Below are 24599 nucleotides of genomic sequence, written 5' to 3'. Positions count from 1 at the left end.
CATCAGATGAACTGAGTCCCAGAGAGGCCAGGGCTTTGAGTTCCTACATATATATATATATATATAATTGGGAACGTCTAATGTGGGGCTGTCCACCCGTCTCTCTCTCCCTGGTCTTCCAAGTACCCGAGTGTGCAGTGACCCTTATTCTTACTTGATCATCATTTTGGGAAGCGAGGGAAGCTTTTTACCTACTGATACTTTGAGAAAGATATTCTTGGTCTTAATGTATCTTAACTTTTTTTTTTTTTTGAGACAAGTTCTTATTAGACAGCCCAGGCTGGCCTTGAACTTGATGTCCTCCTGCCTAGGCCTCCTGAGTGCTCCATTATGCAGTTTGTAAACCTATATAAAGATTAAAAAAAAAAAAACTTAACTTTATTATAATTGTGTGTGTGTGTCTGATGGGGAGTGTGTGCTTGCCGCAGTGTGTGCATGAAGTTCAAGGGCGACTTTGTGAAGTCTGTTCTTGCCTTTCACTTTTCTGTGGCTTCTGGGTAACTCAGGGTGTCAGACATTAGTCCTAGAAACCTCTCCTCTCCTCTCCTCTCCTCTCCTCTCCTCTCCTCTCCTCTCCTCTCCTCTCCTCTCCTCTCCTCTCCTCTCCTCTCCTCTCCTCTCCTCTCCTCTCCTCTCCTTTTCTCTTCTTTTATTTTTTACTACACTAAAACTCTCCCCCCCCCCCCCACCCCGTGAGCGTGCATGCCAGGGCATGCATTTGGAGGCCAGTGGTCAGCTCTGAGGAGTTTCCACCATGTGAGCTCTGGGTTCAGTTCAGGCCCAGTCTTGGTGACAAGCTCTATGACCTGCTGAGCCATCAAGAAATGGCATATGCTCTCCTTAAACAAATGACAGATTCTTTAAATCTTTTAAATTATTCCTTTGAATAAATTCCAGAATTTGGTTAATGAAACCCCAAGCCTGTTGGGAGTTTCAGAAACTGAGAGGATCTGGAGAGTTGGAGGAGGGCGGAAGCAGACTACACCGCGTGAAAAATTATTAGTTAAGAAGGAAAGCACTTCAGCAGCTCTGGAAACGTGGAGGCCATGATATTTGAGACTATCATGCCAGATTTTCATTATCTCTTTTGACGGTTTTGTTGAGATAGAGTGGATTTGTCTATCTCCACTTCTAAGCTTTAGACCTACTGTTTCCCCCTTTTAAAAAGTATTCAGCACCTGGGCCATCAACCAGTTGGTTTGTTAGTTTTTCTTTATGATGGTTTATATTATAAACCAGGGGTCAGAGCTAAAAGAAAAAGGAAAAAGTTCTCTGGAAAAATGATGTGTTGAAGCTTGGCATGGTGGTACATGCCTTTATCCCGTCACCCATGAAGCTGGTGTATCAAGGTTTATCTTGTGCACTTGGCTCTATAAAACATCCCCAGTTGCTAGTCAACTGGCCCTTTAAGAATATGTTTGAAGGGGCTAGGCTGGAAACTCAGAGGAGGGCTGGCAGGGAGTTAAGAGAACTAGTAACTGTTCTAAAATAGCTGGCCATTTTACAGCCTGGTGTATAGAGCATATGTCAGGACAGTCAGGAGTACCACCCCCACCCCTAAAAATGTGTGTGTGCGCGCGCATGTGCACACACACTCACCATGAGCACCACATTCTTGCAGGTGACCCCTGGAAGTCAGAAGAGGGTGACAGATCCTTTGGAACTGGAGTTATAGATATCTATAAGCTGTCCAATGCCAGTGCTGGGAACTGAACTTGGGTCTTCTGCAAGACCCAAGTGCTCCTGATGCCTGGACCATCTCTTCAGCCCTGGAAGTTCTTTTTGAGCTAGTCTCACTGTGTAACTCAGGCTGTCATTGAACTCGTGATTCACCTGCCTTAGCCTCCTAACTCTCTGGTAGAGGTAGGTGTGGTCACACCCAACAGTATACTTTTCTGTAGAGGGTTTGGTGGTGGATCGTTTTCACTTTGTAGATGATGGGTTCTTTCTCTCAATTCTGCAGTTTTAGTGGTAAAAACAGTGATGAAACTTTTCATCAAATTGATGTAAATCAGTGATGTGTTAGGGCTCTATTGCTGTAAAGAGACACCACGACCAAACTCACTCGGTAGACCAGGCTGGCCTCGAACTCAGAAATCTGCCTGCTTCTGCCTCCCAAGTGCTGGGATTAAAGGTATGTGACACCACTGCCCGGCTCAAGGCAACTCTTATAAATGAAAACATTTAATTGGGGCTTGCCACAGGTTCAGAGGTTCAGTGCATTATCATCAAGGTGAGAAGCATGAAGGCATGCAGGTAGACATGCTGTACCTTGAGCATATATATATGGCCTCAAAGCCCTGCCTCCACAGTGACACACTTCCTCTAACAAAGCCACACTTCCTCCAATAAGACCATATCTCCTAATAGTGCCACTTCCCATGGGGCAAGCATTCAAACTCCCACAAGTACATTAGCTTTTATTAGCAATTAATGAGCCAGGAAGCGTCCCATCCACAAACAAAGGTGCAAGTATGGTTGTGCATACCCATATTCTCAGCAGTTGAGAGGCCGAGGTAGGAGGAGTGCTGTGAGTCAGCCTGGGCTTCATAGACTCTTTCTCAATAAAAAATAGTAAGACAAAAAAAAAAAAAAAGCTCCCCCGTACCCCCCAAAACAACAACAACAACAACAACCAAAAACTAGTGATAAGTACTCTCTTTGGCCTTTTTGATATAGGTTTTATAAGATAATTGAGAAAGACAGCACATTAAAAGGTAAGTGTTGGAATGTACCTCAGTGGTAGAGCCCCTGCCTAGAATCCCCCAGTGAGGGGCTGAGGGTGTGGCTCAGTGGTAGAGTCCCTGCCTAGAATCCCCCAGTGAGGGGCTGGGAGCGTGGCTCAGAGGTAGAAACATTTGGTTACATATATAAGGTCTTGAGTTCCACCCTCAGTGACTAAACAAAACAATCTACCAAACAATTGTTTAGCGTCAGACTCTTCAAGCCGTCCTGACTAAAGGTAAACCATATGACTCTGGGGCTGCCTCAGCTTTACTGGAATGTTTCTTTTTCCTTTTTCTTTCTTTTTTATTTTTCAACTGGTTATGCCACCAGCTGGAGAAATGGGTTCAAAACTTAAGTCTGGGGGAAGCATTTCAGATTCAGACTGTTATCGTGGCACAGTCTTCAGAGCATGTGCAATATAAAAGCTCACTCCTCATTATCTGGGAGGAGCCCTTCTTTGAGGATGAAAGTGGACAGACACTCCTGAGCTAGCAAGACCCAGAGCTCTTTATGCCTCAGAGTCCTCGGAATGGAGACTGGATCTGGTGTGGAAGTTGGAGAGAGAAACCTTGGGGAATTTAGGGAGGTAGGAAGAGAGGGTCAGAGACAACACAGAGGGCTGGGCATAGTGGCACACACCTTTAGTCCTAGCACACAGTCCCCGCACACAGATGCAGCAAGATCTCTATGAGTCTGAGGCCAGCCTCATCTACATAGGGACTTCTAGGCCAGTTAGGACTAAATGTCAACTGGCCTAGAAGAACAAACGGAGCCGTTTGGTCCTGAGAAAGAAGTAGCTGAAAAACACTATGCGTACACATGTACATATGCATGTGTGTTATTGGAAATGGAGCACATTACACACTCTGTATACACATTAATGCTCTACCACTGACTTTATCTCCAGTTCAATTTATTTGTTGTGGGTGACTAAGGGAAAGCTTTGCTATGTAGTCCAAGGTAGTCTGGAACTCACTATGTAGCCCAAGCTGACTTTAAATTCACATTCTTGAGTGCTAAGCGTTTGCCATTGTGCCCAGTGTACCTAAGTGCCCAGCACTAAAAAGTGGTGGCTTTATTCTCAACCTTTAAATTTTTTTCCAGAGATAGACATGATGGCAGAGGACCAGAAGGCAGAGCCAGGAGGATCGTTCAGGCTCAAGTCTAGCCTAGTCCATATAGGAGATCTAGATTAGCCAGAATTAAACAGTAAGACCGTGTCTCAAAAAAAAATTTTTTTTTTTTTTTGGAAAACATTTTAGGAAGCAGGCATAATGGTACATGCTTGTATATTGTCATGTTCATAATGGAGTGGTCTTGCCATTTCAAGGAGATGGGTAATTATCTCCCTCACAGGCCTCCATACCTGAGTACCATCATGTGGGAACGAGGCTTCGCTGTGTATGCTGGTGCTGGTATACCCTGTTCAAACCACAGCAGCCCTGACTCATTGTGTAGCATCTCCCTGATCCCTGAGCTCTCAGACACAGCACATAGACTCAACTAAGAAACATCTCAGGGACTGACAAGATGACTCGGTGGGTAAGGTGCTTGCTGACCAAATGTGAGGACCTGCATTTGGATCCCTGAAGTCCACGTAAAGAGTCAAAGGTGACCGTATACACATGTTATTCCAGTGTTGCCCAATAGAGACAAATGGATTCTGAGGGTTTGCTGGCCCGCTTATGGAGCCAAAATGGCAAGCTCCTAGTCCACTGAGGAACTAAGTCTCAAAAAATAAGGGTATGGTCACCTCTCCAAGACTCAAGGACCGTTGAGGAGGTGGAAAGATTGTAGGCACCCAGAGGTAAACTCTTTTTTTTTTTTTAAGATTTATTTATCTATTATATGTAAGTACACTGTAGCTGTCTTCAGACACTCCAGAAGAGGGTGTCAGATCTCCTTACAGATGGTTGTGAGTCACTATGTGGTTGAAATTGACTGTGTGGAATTGAACTCAGGACCTTCGGAAGAGCAGTCAGTGCTCTTAATTGCTGAGCTATCTCTCCAGCCCCAGAGGTGAACTTCTAATAGAAGTACCGAAGCAAAATGTCTTAGTTTGGGTTTATTGCTATGAAGAGACACCGTGACCAAGGCAACTCTTATAAAGGCAAACATTCAATTGGGGCCTGTTTACAGTTTCAGAGGTTTAGTGGATTACGATCATAGCAGGAAACTTGGCAGCATTCAGGCAGACATTGTGGTAGAGTTGCTGAGAGTTCTACATCTTGTCTGAAAAGCAATCAGAAGGAGCAAGCATCAGAGGAGGGTCTGGATCACACTAGCCAGAGTTGAGCATATCAAAGCTCTGACTCCACAGTGACGCACTTTCTCTAACAAGGCCACACCTCCTCCAATAAAGCCATACCTCCTGATAGTGCCACTTCCCATGGGCCAAGCATATTCAAACCACCATACAAACCCAGCAAACAAAGTGTGGTGGCTTGGATAAAAATGGCCTCATAGGCAGTCAGGAAGTGGCACTATTAGGAGGTGTGGCTTTGTTGGAGTAGGTGTGGCTTTATTGGAGGAAGTATGTCACTAAGGGGTAAGCTTGAGGTCTTAGAAGCTCAAGCTAGGTCTAGTGTGTCTCAATGTCTTCCTGCTGCCTGCCCATCCAGATGTAAAACTCTCCAGCACTCTATTGGCCTGCATGCTGCCATGCTTCCCACCATGATGACAATGGACTAAACATCTGAATTGTAAGCCAACCCCAATTAAATGTTTTCCTTTATAAGAGTTGTCTTGGTCATAGTGTCTTTTCACAGCAGTAGAAACCCTAACTAAGACACAAAGCAAAAACAATAAAACCATACCACCTTGGGTGTTTGCTTATAATAGCAGGATAGTTTTGGGGTACTCAGTGTACGGGGATTTTAGGTTCATTCAAACTTCTTATGCTAATACCATACCTGAAACATTCACTGGACAGATTACTGCTCTCTGGCATTCTCATTGGCTGTTGCAATGATGATAATAAATGAGAAATGAAGCACTGGAGAGATGGCTCTCAGTTAAGGACATATACTGTTCTTGCAGAGGACCTGAGTTCGATTCTAAGCACCTACACCACATGACTCCCGGGTGCCAGCAACTCATAGCCATATTTGAGGGTGTGCTACACTGGGACTTCCAGGCCAGTTTGGACTATTGAGGAGCCTCTGTCTCAAAAGAAAACCAAAATAAATAAATAAATAAATATGATCATTTAAAGAGGAGGATTGGAGGGCAAAACACACACTTGCAGAAGACATTTGCAGCCAGCTAGTGACAAGCCAATCAGAAGACATTTTGGGGTGGTATTGTGTGAGGAATGCAGAACCATGGAACACTGGCTAGCTTAAGAACAGGAGTGTCAGGCTAGGGAGATGGCTAGTGGGTAAGAGCACTGACTGCTCTTCTGAAGGTCCTGAGTTCAAAGCCCCACAACCACCCATAGTGAGATCTGATGCCCTCTTCTGGTGTATCTGAAGTCAGCTGCAGTGTACTTATGTATGTATAATAATAATAATAATAATATGTAAATGATCTAAATACCTAATAAAAATGGAAAAAATAATAATATATTATATATATATAATATTATTATATATATTTGTTTTTTTGAGACAAGGTTTCTCTGTATAGCTCTGGCTGTCCTAGAACTCACTCTATAGACCAGGATGGCCTTGAACTCAGAAATCCAACTGCTTCTACCTCCCAAGTGCTGGGATTAAAGGCATGTGCCACCACTGCCTGGCAATAAATAAATCTATAAAACAAAACAAAACAAAAAACCAAACAGAAAAAAAGAGCAGGAGTGTCCAGGACAACATGCAGATGTTATCTGGAAGAGGCAATGGCCATGGTGAGGAAGAAGGGAGCTGGAGTCTGAAGGTGTGAGCATTGATTGTCAGCCATAAGGCCCGGAAGGCCAGGAGGAGACTTTCTGGGGGAGGGACCACACCAAGAAGCAGCTTTTGGGAATGAAATTTAAACTGAGCAGAGTGGAGAAAATGGCCAGTCATCTAGGTGGCCATGCTGAAGGGACAGAGCCAGGAAATCCCAAAAAGCAAACAGCCATGCTCCTGAATGCTGCAGAACCCAGTGAGTCGGGCGAGCTGTGAAATGAGAAAAGACACCTCGAGGCCCTCTGTCTTTTAATTTTTCAGGAAAATTCATTTTACACAAAAATGAGCAAGCAATTGAGGTCACCCCTCATACCTAGTTATTATTTGTAAGAAGAGATTAAAGAGTGGAATTACATCCTTTTATACAATGAAAACACACACAGCACATGACCACAGAACTAATCAAAACGGTGAGCTCCTTCTTCAATATAAGATAAAAGACGCTCAGAAACTTACCCGAGCTGTGAAAGGATGCGAGTCGGAATTAGAAAGGCCGGCGGAACTGAGCAACCGCTAACAAGAAAGTTTAGAAATGAAAGATGAAACTCGGAGGCAAAGTCAAGCAAGAAGGTCGAGAGTGATGCTATCCAAGCAGAGAAGAATGCTTAAGAAAATATCGACAAAAGAGACTGTGACTCTACAGTGGAGTGGGAAGTATTGAATACAGGCGAAGGAGATCCAACTTAGACCAAATAAGAGCTGAGCTAACAAGACAGCTGAGCGACTAAAGGTGCTTGCGGTCAAGCCTGACTACCTCAGTTCAAATCCCAGAACTACCATGAGAATGACAGAAGGGAAGTGACTGTTGGGAGTTGTCCTCTGATGGCCATGTGCACACTGTGGAGTACGCCTGTGTGCTTGCGTGCATGCACGATTAGACAAACAGTAAACAAACAAACAAATAAAAGTTAGTGGGTTTTTTTCTTTTTTTTGTTTGTTTTTTGTTTTTTAAAAGAAAATACTCCTGAAGTTAAAAGATGCTTGAAATTGTGTGTGGAAAGGGTTTACCAGGACCTGAGAATACCAGTCTAGTACACATAGCTCCACACCCTGTAGAGGTGTAGAGTAGAAAGGAAAAACAAAAACAAAACCGAAACCACTAAATTCCTTTGGATATCTAACAAGACCCAGTGACTTACAGGAGAGAGTTAAATTATTGTGTTGTTTACAGCACTACTTTATGCCAGAGGAAAACAAAATAACTTGATTAAAATATTCAGGTAGGTGCTTGAGAGACGGCTCATTAGTTACTAGCACTGGCTGCTCTTGCAGACGACCCAGGTTCAGTTCCCAGAACCCACATGGTGGCTCAGAACCATCTATAACTCCAGTTCCAAGAGAATCTGATGCCTGCTTCTGGCCTCTGCTTGCCCCAGGCTTGCAGTACTACAAATACAACCTGCAGGCAATCATTCCTATATACCAAATAAAGTCAACAAGATCTTTTTTCAAAAAAGATCGTCTATTAAAAAAAAATAAGTCAAGATTTTTTTTTTTTAAATCCGGGAAAATAGACTTTCAAGTATAAAGACTAGTACCAATCCCAGTAACTCGAAAGACAGTGCTGCTGTGGACCTTTCTTGAGGAATCTGTAAGAAAAAGCTTTTCTCCCCTCCCACCGTATTCCCCTGGGAACGAACTCGGGTCCTCAGGCTTGATGTTCGTGTCCCCAGTCACCTCAACAGCCCACAGATTTATTTCTCTACCTTGGTGACGGATGCGAGGTTCTGTAGTTTTGCTTCTAAAGAATATTTATTTTATACTAAAAGAGTTTAAAAGGATAGAAAATAGCAAAGATAAAGTCTTAAAAATGTATCTCTGGCTTTCACTCCACGTGGTGGCTTCGTTCAGTAAGGCTCTGTCTTGGAGGTCTGAGGTTCTGCAGCCTCGACCACACTATTCACAACGTTTCCCCCTGCGGTAGGCTGTTCTCTTTGCCTCCTGTGTTAGTCAGCAACTTAGTACTGTGACAAAATGCTTGAGATAAATGACTTAAGAGTGGAAAGGTTTATTTTATGGCTCGCAGTGTCAACCTGTGGTTCGTTATGGATCGGTTTCTGGTCCAGACGAGACTGAATATGATGGTGGAAAGTGTGTGGTGAAGCAAAGGCATTCACTTAACAGCGGTCAGGAAGGACAGGGAGAAGTGGGAGGGAGGAAGGGTGGGAGAGGTTGGAAGAGAAAGAGGGAGAAGGGGAGATGGAGACAGAGAGGGAGAGAGAGACTGATTTTGGATAAGACACACCATTCAAAGGCGTTTCCAGTGATCTGCTTCTTCAGCAAGGCCCCACCTCCTAATATTCCATTCAGCTCTGAATTCACCAATGGGTGGATCTACTGATGGAGCAGGAGTTCTTATGAGCCAATCATCTCTAAGCACTGCTGTATTGCCCCTCCCCCTAGCGTTAGTGCTCGGTCTTTGGGAACTCTGGATCCAAGTGACGATGCTCCACTTTCTTTTTCCACCACTGGCCTGCCTTTCACTAGCATCATGTTTCCCCCGGGTTGGGTGAGGTGGTGATGGTGTCCAAAGAAAGTGAAAGAGTGGTTTTATTTTATTTTGATGTTTTCTTTCCTTTCTGTTAATTTGATAAAACACTCTGACCAAAAGCGACTTTGGTGTGTGTGGGGAGGTATTTATCTTACACTTCCAGGTCATGGTCCATCGTTGAAGGAAGTCAAAGCAGGAATCTGAAACAGAAACTATGGAGGAACGCTGTTTTCTGCCTTGCTCTCAGGCTCATGCCCAGCTAGCTTACTTACATAGCTCAGTACCACCTGCCTAGGGATGGTGGCGCCCATGGTGGGCTGGGCCCTCCTGCATCCATTCACAATCAAGACAATGCCCTACAGACAAGCTCACAGACCAGTCTGACCTAAATAATTCCTCAATCAAGGATTCCCTCTTAGATGACTTTAGGCTGTGTCAAGTTGACAATTAGAGCTAACTAGGGCACCTACACCTGGTGAGAAATAGGAAGCTGCTATTCGCGTTTATTTTAATGATGTGCCTTTTGGGTGAAAAGATGGGCAGAACACTTCTGAGCGTGTGCAAAGCAAGTATGTTTCATCCCCAGTACCCAAGAACCCAACCCAATCCATTGAGACCTTATGTATAGCAGAAGGCAGGTCAATACCAGTGAGTACAAAGTCTTCCTTCGGTCCTCATAGTTGGTATTTGAGATATAAGTATATTAACTTATTTTTGCCCTATGCATATAAGATAGAGGTTGAGTGGGATTCCATAGGTCACACAGGGACTCAGAGGCTCTCTGGCAGGCTGTTCGATGAAATTTTATGGCCGTATTAATTTCCCTGTTTGTTTTTTACTAAAACATACTTATTTTATTATTTGTGTGTGTTTGAATGAGCACATGCATAGGAGTATGTGTATATATACACTCGGGTGCCCATGGAGGACAGGAGAGTCTCAGATCCCCTGGAGCTGGAGTTACAGGCAGTTGGGAGCTGCCTGGCCTGGGTGCTAGGAACTGAGCTACTGCATTCATCTTAACTGCGCAGCCATCTCTCCACCCCTATTTTCATTTTATTCATTTATCATTTGTTTGTTTTATTAAATTTATTTCTTTACTTATTGGTTTTTCGAGACAGAGTTTTTCTTGGTAGTTCTGGCTGTTCTGGAACTCGTTCTGTAGACCAACCAGGTTGGTCTTGAACTCAGAGATGCCTCCTTCTGCCTCCTGAGTTGCTGTGATTAAAGGTCTTGTGCCACTACAGCCCAGCTTTATTTTTTTAAACACCATCTTAAGAAATGTGTTTCAGGGCCTGTAGAGATGGCTCAGTGATAAGAGAGATTGCTACTCCTCCGGAGGTCCGGAGTTCAGTTTCCCACACCCACATCAAGAGGTTCCTGACCACCTGTAACTCCAGTTTCAGGGACTTAGACACAGTCTTTCTTTCTTTTCTTTCTTTCTTTCTTTCTTTCTTTCTTTCTTTCTTTCTTTCTTTCTTTCTTTCTTTCTTTCTTTCATCTCCTCCTCCTCCTCCTCCTCCACCTTCTTCTTCTTTTGTTTTGTTTTTCAAGACAGGGTTTCTCTGTATAGCCCTGGCTCTCCTGGAACTCACTTTGTAGACCAGGCTGGCCTCAAACTCAGAAATCCACCTGCCTCTGCCTCCCAAGTGCTGGGATTAAAAGGCGTGTGCCACCACGCACGGCTTAGACAGGCACCACACACACAGGCGCCCATACACACATGCAGGCAAAACACTGATACACATAAAAACAGAACAAACAAAAACCAACAACAAAAAACACCCAACTTTAAAAAAAAAAATGGGTTCTATGTTAAATTTTTTAAATTCCAGGGATTTCCTTGTCCCTCGCCTCTTTTGGCAAAAGCCTTTGAAAGGAAGTATACTGCCACTGAATTACAGCAATTAAAGATATACCCGGAATGGTTGGTCTCCCACGAAAATCCCTTACAAACAAACAAAAAAAAAAGTAAGAGATTTTGACAGAACTGGGACGCGGCAAGCAAGCGAGTCAATTAAGGCTTTTTTTTTTTTTTCTTCCGAGAGCCACATAAACGTTGTAAAAGCGACACATATTTGAGCCGTTTTAGCAGTTTTCCATCTGTTTTTGTTGAGTCAAGAAAGACAGTTTCTGGGGCAGGTCTGGGAGTTGTGGGTGACTCTCAGGTCATCACGGGACTTGGGACCATACTGCTTTGGCTCTGGAGTTTCCCTGGGTTCTTTTTGCCTCCTTTTGGTTTGAGGACCTAAGCCCTGTGTGTGCTGGGTGGGCAGATCAGCACTGTTGGCCGCCTTTCAGGTACATTTTCTGCAGGCACCCAAGTCTTCTTGGGTATAAACAGGCTGTCGCTGAATGCACAGCCAGCCATGAGGTTCCGATATTATGGCTTTTGGCAATAAAGCCATTATCTCAAAGCGCCATAAAAGGCATCTTGGTTCCCACCCCCACTCCGTTTTTGTTTTTTTTTTTTTTCCCTTCATTTTTTTTCTTTCTTTTTTTTCATCTGTTGCCAGCTCAGCAGGGAGTTTATTGCTATTTGGAATGCTGATTGCTAAATGTTAAGCAAGGCAGGTCACCCTGCAGTAAGTGGATAGATAGGCCTCTGAAGTGCTACTTGACGCCATTCAGTGTGACTGGAGGATATTTTGGAGATAGGCCTAAGTAGGCTCAGGGAGAGCGAGAGAGCAAGAGAGTGAGAGCGAGAGCGAAAGAGAGAGAGAGAGAGAGAGAGAGAGAGAGAGAGAGAGAGAGAGAGAGAGCGAGAGAGAGAGAGAGAGAGAGCGAGAGCGAAAGAGAGAGAGCGAGAGAGAGAGAGAGCGAGAGCGAAAGAGAGAGAGAGAGAGAGAGAGAGAGAGAGAGAGACTGAAGTCTGGTATTATAGACAGAGCTTAGAGAGGAGTAAAATAAGTCAGGAAAACAATGCCCAGTGAGAAGTGACTTGAGTCGGGGCAGCCAGTTCCAGTACTCAGGAGCCTGAGGCAGGAGGAGCCTGAGTTGGAGGTAAGTCTGGGCTACAGGGGGAGACGCTGCACTCACATGCTCCACCTATCTGTCCCCCTAATATATACACAATTAAAAATTAAAATAACATTCTAAAAGTTATGTTTTCTAAAACTTTTATAGTCAGTGTGTGTATGAGTTGTTTTGGCATTAGTGTGACTACCTGAGAGTGTGACTGCCTATTTTGGCTCCTGGTCTCAGTGCCCTGTGGCAGGAAAGGTGGCAGGGTTCACCACAGGTGGGAGTATGGCTCCTACATCATGGTAGAGGAGGAGGCAGGTGGCAAGGCAGGACAAACTCAGGTCTAGTCTTCTACTCTCAGCCAGGCTCCACAGGTTACCCTCAAACAAGTGTCACGAGCTGGGGGTCGGGGGCTCAAACACACGAATGAGTCTGTGGGGACAGTTCATTTTCCAGCCACCACGATGCAATCATTATTTTGAAAGTTTATTTTGAGTTTTGGGTTTTTTTTTTTTTAATATTTGGTATTTTGAAAATCAGAGCATCTTCTTTTAATTATTGTATTGATATTGATATATATATATATATATATATATATATATATATATATATTTTGTGGGGCATGTGTGTAAAGGGGAGGGTAGACTGTAGCAGAGATAGATCTGAAACTCACTATTCAGCCCATTCCACCCTCAAATTCGCACAAGTTCTCCTGTGTCAGTCTCCTAAGATGTGGGATTATAGGTGCGTTCTGCTGCGGCTGGCGTAGACTATCCACTAAAGCTGGGTGGAGGTGGACACCTTTCATCCCAGCACTCGGGGGCAAAGGCAGGAAGATCTTTGTGAGCTGGTGGCCAGTCTGGCCTACAGAGTGAGTTCCAGGACAACCAGGACTACATAGAAGGACCCTGCCGAAAAACAAACAAGCAAACAAGGTATTTTCCTTTTGTGATTTTAAAATTGTCACGTGTGGAGATTTTTAACTTCAAATCCCCTCAAGAGAAAGAGAAAGATGTGCTCCAGGACTTGATGTCATCCACTTTTCCAATTATTATTTTTTAGTTGTTTAAATTTTATTTTGTGTATGTGAGTGTTTTGCCTGCATGTATGCATGCATGCATGCCATGTACGTGCAGTTACCTAAAAGGCCAGAAGAGGGCGTCAGATCTTGAGACTAGAGTTACAGACGGTTGTGAGCCGCCAAGTGGGTGCTGGGAAACGAATCTGGATCAGTTGCCGGAGTAACAAGTTCTAACAGCTGAGCCATCTCCCCAGCGGAGGCACATCACTTTTCACCCCTCCCCACACCCTCCTTGTTTTATTAACAAAACTAATGTGAAAGTAAAGTGCTGCCTGTTGCCAATTTAACATCTTTAATTAAAACAGAAAGTTACCAGGCAACAGTGCCACGGGTGAAGTTCTGAAATCATCAGGATGGGGAAATAGGTTTAAAATTAAACTGTTGGTGTGCTAGTGACTCCGCAGTCCGGCATCAGGAGTGTGGACATTTTAGTTAATGGAAAACGGAGACAACTGCCTTAAACTCTACTAGTATTACCTTATAAAAATATTATGGAACCGTAAGAGGCGTGACCAGAGAGAAGCCGTGATGAAAGCCGCCTTGGGAGGACGGAGTTTGGAAGATTAAAGCGTGAAACTCGGAGGAATGTGGGTGGATCCCGCCTCTTAAATGAGGTCAGGCAGGGAGCCCTGCCTCCCTTCCACCAAGCTTCCTAAGTTGGAGAGTGTTTGAAACAAACAATTCATTCTGGAATGTGCTGAACCCTGTAATAATAATAATAATAAAATAATAAAAAAGTCCCAAAGAATCTCTGGTTTGTGGTCTTGAGCCAGTAGGATGGCTTTCGGGGTTACATTTTTTTCTACCCTGGTCCCTCCTTCCTTCCCTCCCTCCCTTCCTTTCTTCCTCCCCCTCTCCTTCCCTCCTTTCTTCCTAACTTTCTTTTTCTGTCTCTTCTTTTCCCACCTCCTTCCCCTCCGCTTCCCCGCTCCTTTCCCTCTTCTCCTTTTCCCTCTCCTTTCCCTTCCCTTTCTCTCTTTTCTCCTCCCTTCCCCCCTTTCTCTCCCCCTCCTTTTCCCTCTCTTCCCCTCCCTTCCCCCTCCCCCTCCCTTTTTCCCTCATTTCCTCTCCCATTTTTTCTTTTGGTTATCTTAACACCTACCCCCATTTTCAATTTCTTCAAAACTGTTCTTTGCAAATTTTGCTGCCCTTTCCTAGTGGTGTTAATGTGTGTCTTGCTATTCGGTCCATCCAACCAATCCAAGCACTTTGTAGACTGATTACCCGCTCTTCCCCCCACCCCACCCCAGGAAAACTCATGTCTTTTGTTTTGTTTTGTTTTGTTTTGTTTTGTTTTTACCAGATCAATCATTTCACAAGTAATGAATACATTTTCCCAGTATCCACGTTAGCCAAAGAGGTGTTTCAGGCACACAGCTACAAAGACTAACCTAATCCAGGACTCACAAAGTGTTATAGTAAACTCAATTCACTTCTTGGTAGTTTATCATCCTTGAATTTAAAGATTTATTTATTTACACGAGTGTTCTATCTGCATGAATGCTTATATGATAGAAGACGGCATCGGAACCTCGGAACCCATTACAGATGGCTGCGAGCCACTATGTGGTCATTGGGATTTGAACTCAGGACTTCTGGAAGAGTGAGTGAAAGAGCAGCCAGTGTTCTCTTAACCACTAAGCCATTTCTCCAGCCCTTCATCCTCAAATTTAAAGTGGGTAGAGGCCAAAGATCTTTGCCCCATCCCTTTCCTGAGTCCTCATGAAAACTGAGATCCACTGAATCGTGATGTGTCAGTAAAGGAATCGGGCAGTTCTCGCTAAGCTCCCCATTTCTGACATACTTGTCCAGACGCACTGACAGTGAGTCCTAAGACTGACACTGGGTATGATTTGTTTTTCAGAAGAAGCAACAGTGACTGACAGCAGGGACTTTTGAAAAGCAACAGCCACCAGCTGGAGTGGCTGCCCAGGGCAAACAGAACCCTCATCTCTCTCTGGCCTTAGGGCACCCCATCCCTCCATGTGGTTTGTCTACCATATGACAAGGCAGGGAGTTCAGAGCCTATATGTCCTGGCCATCAAGACTGGGGAGGGCTGCAGGAAAAAGGAGGCCAGCTGGCCTGGGTTTCTTAGCCAGTGTCTGTCTCAGTCTTTGAAAGACAGCTGGTGTGGTATCCCACAATATATTCTAACAGTAAATCTTTCCCCTCTGCACCACCTCCCAGGGACCCTATGTCTTAGCTAGGGTTTCTACTGCTGTAAAGAGACACCATGACCATGGCAACTCTTATAAAGGAAAGCATTTAGTTGGGACTGGCTTATAGATAATAGAATCCATTATTGTTATGGCAGGAAACATGGTGGCTTGCAAGCAGACATGACAGAAGGAGTTGAGATTTTCTACGTCTGGATGGGCAGGCAGCAGGAAGAGAGTGCCACACTAGGCCTGGCTTGAGCATCTGGGACCTCAAAGCCCAACCCCAGTGACACACTTCCTCCAACAAGGCCATGCCTCCTAATAGTGCTACTCATGGTGGGCATATGGGGGCCATTTTCATTTAAACCACATCTTGGAAATTCATCTCCAACTCTTTACCTGGAAGTTTTGAGTTTGGAGATAGTCTTGCCATGTAGCTCAGGCCAACTTGAATTTGTGATCCTCCTGCCTCAGCATTCTGAGCACCATGATCATAAGTGTGTACCGCCATGCCCACACAGACCCATGACTATACCATCAGGTTCATATATGCATCTATAGTATACACCTATAATCTCAGCACTCAGGAGACTGAGGCAAGAGGATCACTGTCAATGTGAGGTCAATAAGAGCTATAGAGTAAGACTATGCCTCAAAACTAATAACTATAAATAAACAAATACCACATATATAGTGATGATTCCCAAGTTTAAATAGCTTTATCAACATGATTTTTGTATGTGAGTACACAGTTGCTCTCTTCAGACACACCAGGAGAGAGTGTCAGATCTCATTACAGATGGTTGTGAGCCACCATGTGATTGTTGGGAATTGAATTCAGGACCTCTGGAAGAGCAGTCAGTGCTCTTAACCACTGAGCCATCTCTCCAGCCCTCAACATGATTTTTGATGGACAGATCCTGACTGTATGCATTTACGGTTATAATATGGTGTTTTTGTATTTATGTATAACCCAGAATGATCAAATCAAGTTAGTTAACACTGGCATCAATTTGCATAGTGCTATTTTTTTTGTATGTGATAAGACATTTGGAAGAGACACTGTTGGTTATTTTAGGAGTATAGCATTCATCATTATTGACTACAGTCACCCCACTGTGCAATAGATCTCAATGCTTATTCTGGTCTGCCTGAAATTTTTGTTTTATTGGGTTATAATTCACATGATATAAACTTGTCTGTTAATCATCTTAAGATGAATAATTCAGTGCCATGTAGTGTATTTACGACACTGTCTTGCCACTATATCTAGCTGTTTTCCAGACATGTTTATTATTTCCTGTAAAGGAAACCTTGTGCCACTGTCAGTCTCCTCCAGCCCCACCCTCTCCTCCTCCAGGCCCTGCCCCCAGCTAGTCTGCTCTCTTTTTCTGTGGATTCATCTTTTCTGGAAATGTCATTTATAAAGATTCCCAGTTGTCCCATCCATTGTCTAGACCACTCAATTTCTTTCCCTCCCTTTCTTATTTAATTAATTCACTATTTTAAAATTTAACACCTTGTGGTGGTTTGAATATGCTTGGCCCATGGGCAGTGCAACTATTAGGAGGTGTGGACTTGTTGGAGGAAGTGTGTCACTGGGTAGGCAGGCTTTGAGGGCTCCTAGCGCTCAAGCTCCTCCCATTGTGGAGTCAATTCACTCCTGGCTACCTTTGGATCAAGATGTAGAACTCTTGGCTCCTTCAGCACCATGTCTACCTGCATGCTGCCATGCTTCCTTCCATGACGATAATGGGCTGAACCTCTGAACCTGTAAGCTAGCCCCAATTAAATGTTGTTGCTTATAAGAGTTGCCTTGGTCATGGTGTCTCTTTACAGCAGTGGAGATGCTAACTAAGTCACACCTTCTTCTGGATAATTTCATAGATAGCATGTACTGTGATCTCCTGTCTCTACCTCATTGCTCTCCCTTGTCATCCTGCCAGGGGCAGTCATTGAGGCTAGGTCTGGCTGATGGCTATGGAGATCTTTGTCTCCTCCCCAGGCCAGCAAAAGGCAGTTCTCTCTTCTACAAAGGTGAAGCTGCCTCCTCTCCATCCTGCATTACTTTCCCGTTGCTATGATAAACTCCATGACCAAAAGCAATGTAGGAGAAGGGGCTTATTTCATCTTACAGCCTTACAGTCTGCCATGAAGGAACATTAGGACAGGAACTCAAGGCAGGAACTGATGCAAGAGCCCATGGAGGAACACTGCTTACTGTCTTGCTCCTCATGGCTTCCTCAGTCTGCTTTCTTATAGAACCCAGGACCAGCGGCCAAAGGATGGCACTGACCTCAGTGTGCTTCAGTCATCCATCAAGAAAATGTCCCACAGGCCAATGTCCTATAGGCTAATCTGATGGAGGCAATTTCTCAACTGATGTTTCCTTTTCCCAGATGAGCCCAGCTTGTTTCAAATGGACAAAAACTGACCAATGATCTCTCATCACAACTCTACATTGGTGTTAGTGCCCACAAATTGTCCTCCAATGGTGGTCTCCATCACTGTTCTCTGAGTGGATATAGTATAGTTGGGCTTAGTATAGTTGGGCTTGGTATAGTTGGGCTTAGTATAGTTGGTCTTCATTCTATCTGTTTAAAATATGTTGCTAATAAATGCAGATTAAAATCAGGGCTGGAGAGGTGGCTCAGTGGTTAGGGACACTTGCTGCCCCCCCCCCTCCCTTGTGGAGGATGTGAGTCTGGTTCCATGCACTACATGGTACCTCACACCTGTCTGTAACTCCAGTCGCAGGTCATTTGATTCCCTATGGTACCAGGTACTCATGTGGTACACTCAGAATCATGCAGGTAAAACACTCACAGATATAATAAACAACTAAATAGGTAATAAATAAAGAAATCTTTTTTTAAAAGACAGACACAGGCAGGCTTCTCCTTTGGAAATTTGAAGTTGAAAATGTGTCTCCCCACACACCCCATTTTTCTTTTCTTCTATTGTAGCCCAGGCTGGCCTTGAATTTGTATAGCCCCTACCTCAGCCTCCCAAGTACAGGGATTACAGGTGTGAGCCACCACACCAAGCTCATATTTTCTGAGATTGATTTTTATTATTTTTAATTATGTGTGTATATATTTGTATGTGCACACAGCTGCAGGTGTCTCTGGCATGCAGAGCCATCAAATCCCCTTGAGCTGGAGACAGAGGCGACGATGAACTGCCTGATGTACTTGGAGCTGAACCTGGGTCTTCAGCAAGGACAGTGCACACTCATGACCACTGAGTCATCTCTCCGAGACCCAGTATTTATTTTTTCATCTGTGTTTTCTTTTCCTTACGATTCTTCATGATTCTGAGTGTGTCAGCATACACAGAGCAGTGGGGCCTGTGGTCGTTCTGACTCCTGGAGCATCTATATTTCTGGGATACACATGCCAGACCGTTAGCCACTAAGGACCGACTTCACTGTCCACAGGTTTGGGCACTGGAGGTTTGGCACTATGAGACTGTTTCAGAGTCATGGAGTGCCAGTATGTGCTGCAGGTTTCTTTTTGTGCATTACTGGGACTCCCGCTTCATCAGACCCACTGAGCTTCCCGGAAAGGAGCCAGGGCATGTTGGTGCACATCTGCAATCCTGGAACTTTGGAAGATGAAACAGGAAGATTGTGAGCCTGAGTCCAGCCTGGCTTGCATAGGGAGTTCCAGGCCAAAATGGCCAAAATGGACTTTTAGCATTTGTGTGTGTGTGTGTGTGTGTGTGTGTGTGATTGCACATGTGTGTATGTATCTGTATGTGTGTGTGTGTGTGTATTGTTTTAAAAACTAAATCCTAAATGTTTGATTTTACCAATGACGACTCAGGAGCCAGATGCTGGGGTGGAAGCCTGCGCGCTCAAAGAGGCAGGGAAAGCACCCAGCTGACCTTCCTACTCCACTGATGTCCCGGAAGGAAAAAGTTCTTTCTCCATCCCCACACCATCTTAAATCTCCTTTCTTCAAAGTCCCTCCTTTCTCTTAACTTCTGTTCACTCCCTGTCAGCTACTTGCTTGCTTTGCCCTGGAACTAGGATTGACTTTATTTAGCTTTTAAAATTAAAGGGCTGTGCTAGGACTGAGTCACACCACAAGATTTTTTCAGTTCACAATCTTGGGGTTCACAATGTGATCAAATATCCTGCGGCGTATGTGTGTCCATATGTGTATGTGTCTGTGCATGTACATGTGTATATGTGTGCGTCTGTATGTCGCTCTGTGAGTATGTGTATGCCTCTTTATTGTATCTGTGTGTGAGTGTCTGTATGTGTCTGTCTCTTTATTGCCTCTGTGTGTGTGTGTCTGTATGTGTTATGTGTCTCTGTGTGTGTCTATATTGACTGTGTGTGTGTGTGTCTGTATGTGTGTCTTTATTTTCTCTCTGTGTATCTTTACAGTCTGTGTGTGTCTATATTGCCTGTGTGTGTGTGTGTCTGGATGAGGGGGTGCTCTGTGTGAGGAAGCCAGAAGAGGGAGTCAGATCTCCTGGAGCTGGAGCTGCAGGTGGTCCTGAGTTGCCTGACACAGGATACTGGGAACTGAACTCCACTATTCCTTCTGGAAAAGCAGTAAGGGCTTTTAGCCACTGAGCCCTCTCCAGCCCTGTTTGAGGTAAGGTCTTAGTATGATAGCCTTTGCAAGCCTGGAACTCTCTCTATAGACTGGACTTGTCCTGAACTCAGAGACCTGCACGTCTATACCTCCCCTTAGTGCTGGGACCAACACCCTGTCCAATACTTCTTTCCAAAATGAAAAAGTTAGTAATATTGTAAGTCGATGGAGTTGATTCGTTTTTAACTTACAGTAGGTTTTTTTTTTAATCTAAAACTGAATATTTAACAGTTTATTGGGTGAGCCTAAAGGCTTGAAATTACACGTCTATGAGTTTGGGCCTTGCATTTTTGACACCTTGGGTTCTATTCTTTGCTATTTTTTAACTTACTGCAGCAGATCAGGGGGCTCTAAAGCCATCTGTTAACCTTTCTTTCTCCTTTAAAAAAAATCACGTTGAGTAGCTCAAGGCGAGAAGACCCAGAGCCAGCGTGACTGAAGCAAAGCTGGGGAGACGCGAAGGCACAGATCGTTGGCTCTGACATTTCAAGACTTGAGCCTATTAATTTTTTATGTTGCGCTACTTGTATATCGTTAATAAAAATCTGACGAAAAACTTTTTAGGATGTATTTGTTGCTGTGGCTTTGATCTTAATGTTTGCAAACTAATACATTAATACATGGGAAGCCTTAAGGATGCCTTCTAAGAGAATATTTCCATACATTATGTTTGCATTTCCATTTTAGGTAGCTGGGCCTCTGTGGGGTTGTCGATGGTGGTAGCGTTAGATTTGGGTGGGAAATGTGTCTTTCAGAGAGAAACAGCAGCTCACAGGAAACAAAGGTAACGGCATTTGGTTGAACTAATTAGTTAACTAATTCAGATAGAGTTTATTTTCTGTTTCATTTTTTTTTTTTTGAGACAGTCTCATGAGATAGCCCAGGCTGGCCCTGAACTCACCAAATGCTAGAATCACAGATGTTCCCCACCCCAAATGTTCTTTCCAGGGCTAGGCAACTTCTGTTGTGCTAAATATTATTCCTCCCCCCCTCACCCCACTTAGGCCATATGGTTCTCAAATAAAAGCTACAAAAGCCTTTATATTTATAATAAGTCTTAAAGCACTAGAGCTGGGCAGATACCAACCCCCTATGCTATTTTGTCTACTTCCCTGTCAATAACAAGGAGCTACCACTTGCCATGTTCCTCCTGGGCCACTCCTATTCCAACAGGCCGGCCCTCCTGGCTGTGTGCTCACCATCCACCTACTCCTGATGTCTTCTTCCCTCTTTCTTTCTCTCCTCTCATGGTCCCTGCCTGAGACCCCAAGCCCAGGAACCTCTGTTCTGCCCCCTCTCTTCTGCCCAGCTCAGGCTGTAGGCATCTTTGTTAACCAGTCAGGGATAGCTTGGGGGCAAGGCTTATACAACAAAGGCTGATATATGTGAGGATCTGCTCATCTGGGAGCAACCGATTCTTGGGGTACAGAATTTAGCATTTGAATATAAGCAGCACCAGACCAACCCACAAACTTACCCATTAGAATTTTTATCTGCATTCACTTCTATAAGAGCTCTCATTTCTGACATGAGTTTTCATTCCCAAGTCCTTCATTTTTAAAAGGGGTGGGTATTTGTAATCATTGCTATTTGTGATAGGAAAACAAGACAACCCTCCCCCCCCAAAAAAAACAAGGTTTGGTGTATGCTTATCAAAATGGTACTCGGGAGACAGGCACATACATGTTTTAGCATTCAGGAGGAAGAGGTAGGAAGATGGGGGAGTTGGAGGCTAGCCTGGGCTACATCATGAGCTCCTGTCTTATGGTGGTGGTGGTGGGGGGAGCCACTTGTGTTAACCTACAGAGATGAATTCAATTCCTCTTTGAAAGGCACATCTTTGATCCCTGTTAACTGCCCATTTCCTTGCTGTGGCATCTGTGCCTGAGTGGTAAGAAACTCCCATGCCAGGCCAACAAGTGCGTGTCACTTTGTTATATATTATCTATGTGCCCTCAAACGCAGGAGGATGCTGTTGGGGCAAGATAAAGTAAGACTTCTAAACAGCGTGTGCGATTTGAGGGTTTGAGGAATAATTTGGCGATATTTGAAGATCTACTTCACAAAAGTAAAAATGCAAGCAGTGCGATGACTTATTAAAAATGATCACTAACCCAATTTCGAACACTTTGGAGTGCCGGGTGGGCAAGCCGGCTCTTGTCAGGGCCCTTTCATTTGTCTGTGACTCAAAAGCCACCGTGAAATGCTTTGAATATTTATGATTTTGATCGAGGATCAGACTACCTCCAATAATCTTCAGTTTTTTTTTTTTTTTTTTTTTTTTTTTTACCCTGGTGTAAAGTGTTTGAAATGTCTATCATTCTCTGATGTATGAGCGGTTAATTATTTGAATGAATGTGAAGTACCCCTTTCTTTGAAGGAAAGGGTGTGGGAAATTCTACTTCCACAAAAGTAAAATTAATTCTCTGAAGTGACCGTGGGGTCGGGGAACTCACTGGTCAGAGAATATTTTGGGGAGTAATTTCTTTTACTGTTTCAAAATGGATGGCGTTATCTTAAGTCGTTATATTTTTAGATCCACTAGAGGGAGTCGTGTGGTATAGATGTGGATTGTTTTTTAATGAAAGAGATGTGTTTATCACTGAGTTAGTAAATGCATTCGAAGCAATGGTCTTGTCCAAATTCAGCCACTGCGATGCGGGAGTCTAGCTCCTTACCCTCAGACGCTGCCCAGATTGAGGGAAGCGCTTTTAACATCCCCGAGTTTGCCTGACTTCTTTCTCTCCTTCTAACGGTCTTTCTTAATTTTCTAATTCTGCCCACCATCTGAAGGCAATTTTGATATGCAAATAAGTCTTAGCATTCAGAAACGGAATCTTTTGAGAGTCTGATTAGTTTTTTCTTGCCGCTTCTTCTTCTTCTTCTTCTTCTTCTTCTTCTTCTTCTTCTTCTTCTTCTTCTTCTTCTTCTTCTTCTTCTTCTTCTTCTTCTTCTTCTTCTTCTTCTTCTCCTTCTCCTTCTCCTTCTCCTTCTCCTTCTCCTTCTCCTTCTCCTTCTCCTTCTCCTTCTCCTTCTCCTTCTTTCTCCTTCTCCTCCTCCTCCTCCTCCTCCTCCTCCTCCTCCTCCTCCTCCTCCTCCTTCTCCTTCTTCTTCCTTGTTTTTTCTTTCTAAATATATATATATTAAAGATTCTCCGTTTGGTGCAGTAGCCCCGCGATAGGGAACAGAGCGGCAGAACTCTGCTTCTCCCTCCCGGAGACTCCGGCCCTGAGACCTCCCGCTGGTCTCCTTGTTAAGACTCCTCAGACACTGCTGGAAAATTAGGAGGGGCTGGGGTTTGATGTCACGTTCTACAAGAATAACACAAAGCTGCAAATTGAAACCGGTTTAATTTTCCAAAGCTTAAAGATTTTAAAGTAATTTAGACAAGTGTTTAATTTTTTTAAACGCCGAAAGCTTACAGCGAAGAAGCAAGACAACTTTGCCCCGCGGCGTTCCTCGGAGCTGATGCTTTGCAAAATGAAATCCTAATCGAGGTAAAATTTACATTCGGTGAAATACACAGACTTTAAATCTCCAGACCAATTGATTTGATGGCGCGGTGTGGATGAACAACAACCACCCTAGTGGGGGGTGTGGGTGGTTTCTGTCACTCCAGAAGGTTCCTTCTTGCTCCTTCCTGTCATATGACACAGAAAAGCAGGCCCTGTGAACGGAGACTCTGAGATGAGTTTCACAGGACAGTCAGTGAATTCCTCAGAAGGGAACTTGGTGAATACAGACTCTCTCCAGACATCAGGGTGTAAGTGGGGGACAGGGTGGGGAGGTGGAATGCTACCTAGCTGTAGGTCTTGAGGATGGCATCAAAGGTGGCCTTGGCAACATTGACCCCGGGGGGTGACAGTGGAGCCCCTGGTTGATGGATGTGTAGCAGTTACGAATACCAGCCTTTATCATCAGCTTCTTGGGCACAGGAGCAGAGCCACAGAGGCCCGTCACCTTGTGTCCAACAGTGTGGGGCTTGCCAAGCCTCTTCCCCAGTAGCTGCACAGGGACAACGGAAAGCTTTGCCAAGATAATGGCCCCTTGAATAGCAGTGGCTACCTCCTTGGAGTACCTAACACCAAGACCAACGTGAGCATTGCTGTCCACAGTAGCGACGAAACCTTGAACCTGGTCCGCTGGCCAGCCAGTCTGCAACTGCACTGGCATCTTTAGAACCTCATCCTTTAGGGCTACGCCCAGGAAAAAGTCAGTAATCTAGGATGCCTCAGTGGGCAGGAGAACAGGTGGATCTCCTCCGGGGACTTGATCTTCATGTCCTTGTCCAAGTGGTCCAGCATGGTGATAGGGATCTACTCCTTAGCTTCAGCTTTCCTTTCTTGAGCGGCGAGGCCTCAACCATGGTGGCCACAGACCACTGCCCTATCCTTTGAAACCTTCGTGAAAGCTTCTGCTACCTCCTGAGTCCAGCATGGGGGTCCTCTGGGCCCTCCTGCTACTGGGCATCAGCTGCTGTTGCTGTTTAACGGAAGAAGGCATGGTGATGGTTTAAATGATCTCTAATCAGAGTGACTGTGCTCTCTCTCTCTCTCTCTCTCTCTCTCTCTCTCTCTCTCTCTCTCTCTCTCTCTCCCTCCCTCCCTCCCTCCCTCCCTCCCTCCCTCCCTCCCTCTATCTATGCAACCCATATTGTTTTGAACTCAAACTCTTTC

General features: G+C 44.4%; 1 pseudogene; it reads right to left on the bottom strand.

Moving 5' to 3' along the window:
* Positions 1–22530: 22530 nt before the first annotated feature.
* Positions 22531–24227, bottom strand: LOC147003330 (small ribosomal subunit protein uS5 pseudogene; annotated as a pseudogene).
* Positions 24228–24599: the final 372 nt, after the last annotated feature.

Source organism: Mus caroli, unplaced genomic scaffold (assembly GCF_978045245.1).
Source record: "Mus caroli unplaced genomic scaffold, Mus_caroli_1 scaffold_8, whole genome shotgun sequence".
In the NCBI taxonomy this organism is placed as follows: Eukaryota; Metazoa; Chordata; class Mammalia; order Rodentia; family Muridae; genus Mus; species Mus caroli.
This window is presented reverse-complemented; position numbering and strand designations above follow the sequence as displayed.